Source organism: Hakea prostrata, chromosome 5 (assembly GCF_041222555.1).
Source record: "Hakea prostrata isolate BN-2017 chromosome 5, UWA_Hpros_2, whole genome shotgun sequence".
NCBI classification, from domain to species: Eukaryota; Viridiplantae; Streptophyta; class Magnoliopsida; order Proteales; family Proteaceae; genus Hakea; species Hakea prostrata.
The window spans coordinates 38,952,293-38,955,808 of record NC_142604.1 but is presented as its reverse complement, the minus strand read 5'-3'; the positions used below and the strand labels follow the sequence as shown (position 1 = coordinate 38,955,808).

The window sequence follows — 3,516 nt, the reverse complement described above, 5'->3', positions numbered from 1 at the left end:
GTTTAGGACATACCTGAAGTGAATTGATTCACTTGATCTTTTGAACAAAAGTTACACATGTGGGATCTGAGGGATGGGGATTTTATAAAATTAACCTAAACAACCCAGTCTAAGGCAAATATTACAATTGAAAAGTCCTAAATACAATTATATCTAAGAAATAAAATATAATAACCTAAACTAATTATCGAATCGCTACTCTTGCAGTTACCTACAAAACAAAAGAAAAAGAGATTAGTTAAATAAGCAAAGAAAAATTAAAAATTAAAAACACTAAAATTACTCTAAAAATTATGCTTAATTGACAAAAATCGATCCTAGCAACCGTGCTTTGGTTCCCCAGCAATGGCGCCAAAATTTGATCATGTCGCTAACCAATCAAAAATAAAATCCTACACTAATCTAGCAAGCAAAATGTACGGGGTCGAACTATGGGGAACTAAAAGGCTAAGTCACTAATATTGAATTCAACAAAACTAAATTTAACCTAAATCTACTAATTAATGCAAAAACGTTAACTATGAATATGTGAAGATCTTTGGGATTTCGAATCCCCAATGCTTTTCCCTAACCAATATAACTCTACACTTCAAAGTAAATTAGGGATGGTCTTCCTAGATATGTCCTATCTTCGCAAGACTATCGTTCTTCGCGGAAGCTTGGCACGCTTAGTTCGCTGAGCTATAGAACATCTTTGGCCAAACTCAAACACAATCAACTAGAAGAGATAGAACAATCAAATTAATGAAATAAACATGGTTCATCTACATCCCAAAGAAAAAGAACTAGCTACTCATTATCACAAAGTTCATAAGAAAAATAAAGATGAAGCATAGCGAGAGAGAGAGAGAGAGAGAGAGAGAGAGAGTTGTGGTCTTCTTCTTCAGCAATGAGAGATGAGAGCCGCATTCGCCGTCTTCTTTTCTTCTCTGTGGCTGGCTTCTCTTTTATGTCTCCCGCACACAATGAATCCCCTCTCTTTACCCGTATATTTGACATTTATTCGTTCGGATTTTGGAAAAACTAAAAACTAGAAAGTTGTAGATATTTTCAATATCGTTCCATAGCATCTTGAATCACCGCAATCCAAGCTCATACGAGAGAGATATGCCCAAAATACTGAAGGTAGGTCTGTTTACCAGATTTTCAAATTTATTACCAATTTTGTTCTTTAGACCTTCACCTATTTCCAATTTGGCTAAGATCTCACTTTTCATGATTTCTTGGGCAGCAAGATTGAATGACATGATTTAAATCCACCAATATCTAATATATTTGCCAACTTTACTCCATATTATCTCTAATATCCAAAATCACCTTATTCCTGAAAAATACATAAAAATACTCAATTAGCTCTCTTTAATTAAATAAGTATGGGGAATTAAATCAAATAAATAATGGTAAATGCATGCTTATCACTTTTGAGCTTTGCCTTGTTGACATGGAACCCAAACTGAATATGCTTGGGTGGACTCCTTTGTTGGAAGAGCTGAATTTTTTGTGTTAGAGGGGTGTCCGAGTTGATCATGCCATAACATCTTGAAAACTCTTTCACCAATGTGTAGTATAGGCTTTGGCTTTATTGAATTTGAAATGGGAAGAACATATAACCCACTTTTAATGGTTCTTTGAAGCAGTTTGTTTCTTGTGTGTGGATCCTTACATAATAACAGATTGAGTGAAACTCAAGGATGACATCATTATCATATATGAACTTTCTTACTAATAATAATTTTTTGGTAATACTTGAAACATGTCTGTAGCACATCATTTAAATTGTAATGATAAATAGAATTTAAATGAGTGGAACCAATACTTTTGATAGCCAACTTGCACCGTTTTCAATTCGAACTTGTTCGGTGCCAATATATGGAGTGTTGATAGTCAAATTATCAAGATCAAAGGTGATATGGTGCAAGTTGGTGGGATTGATTGAGTTTGAAAACTTCTTTTTCTTTGGGATGAATATTGGTCAAAAAATTATGAAAACATTCCGTTGCCGGGACTTGAACCCGGGTCTCTCGGGTGAGAGCCGAGTATCCTAACCAACTAGACTACAACGGATTGATATAATGTTGAAAACTTGGATTATATCATCTGTAAGACTGTAACAAGTAGCAAGAGTGTGACAAGATCTATGGCGTATCGACATGTGGAACCTCCATTATTTGGCTGGTTAATAGTGTTAGGTTGACCATAGTGAGGCTGATTTCATCCACGTTCATAGTTGTTGTCTGATGGTTTAGCAACAACATTGGCTTCAATAGATGGTAAATTCATAACAAAATTTGGTTGCTTTTTTGGTATTTCTTGGAAGTAAGAGGCCAATAAAGTCACCTAAAGGCAATAGATCTATCTGAGTTGTGATAGATGTAGGAAATGATTTATAATCCGGACTTAAGCCTTATAAGATGCTAAGAATAAAATCTTGATCTGCAATTGGGTTAGCAACAACAGCTAATATCTCAATTATACAGAGATGACCTTTCTTTTGTTGCAATTGAAGCTTGAGTTGCATAACTCGAACTTAAGATTGTGAAACATATGTTTTCTTCAACGTAGACCATGTTACAAAGGAGGTTGTGGTGTTAAGGTGCTTTGTGTTAAAGACGAAATAATCCAAGAGAGGATTATTTTATCTTGCTATCCAAGCTGAATACATAGAATTTGGGATGATTATAATTAGCAGAGGTTTCATTTGAAGTGGAATGAATTGTTGATAGAGGTCATAGCTTGTTGCCATCAACATGGTCATATAAATCGTGTGCTTGTAAAAGGGGAAGAAATTGAATTTTTTGAAGGAGGTAATTGCTTCGATCGGACCCTAACTGGCAGAAAGGAGACTATGTTGTTAAAGGAAAGGTTTGTTGGGTGGGTGATCTCAGAAGCCATAGGTGGAAGGGATGATGCAAATCAAAGGCTTTTTATACCAAGTTAAATTTAGAATTTTTATGATAAAGAGAAAAATAGGAAGGAAGAGAAGAATAAGAAGATATTACAATTTAACGTGGTTCGGATTAAAATAAACCCACGTTCATAGCAAAATTTTTTTTTTTTTCTTTATCATCTTCTTTGAATAGGAACATTATTTATAGATGAGATACATTGTCTTGTGAGCAAGGAACGAAGTTTCGCCCGGTTCGCCGGGTTCGCTACCCGGCGAACTAGCGAAATATCATTGACATCTCGGCGATATTTCGCCCCCCCCCCCATATAGAAAATTTAGCCTCCAATTTTTTGGGTATTTTTACTCGATAATTTTGGTAAATTTAATGCCTATCCTAATATGATGCCAATATGTGGTAAATTTGAATTATTTCCTAAAAATTCTTCCATTTAAATTCTCATACCTAGCCACATTTAATATATTACCTTCTGAGGCCTACATCATTCAAACATAATTGGAATGATTATCCATTCACTCTGAAAATTCTACTACAAGATTCATTAATAATTTAAATTGTTTTCATAAATTATTTCATGTATACACTTTTCCCTAATCAAATTTGACATGTT

At 34.4% G+C, this 3,516-nt stretch overlaps 1 non-coding gene across 1 annotated transcript; it reads right to left on the bottom strand.

Moving 5' to 3' along the window:
* Positions 1-1,991: 1,991 nt before the first annotated feature.
* Positions 1,992-2,064, bottom strand: TRNAE-CUC (transfer RNA glutamic acid (anticodon CUC)). The gene has a single exon. It is a non-coding gene; the product is annotated as a tRNA-Glu (tRNA).
* Positions 2,065-3,516: the final 1,452 nt, after the last annotated feature.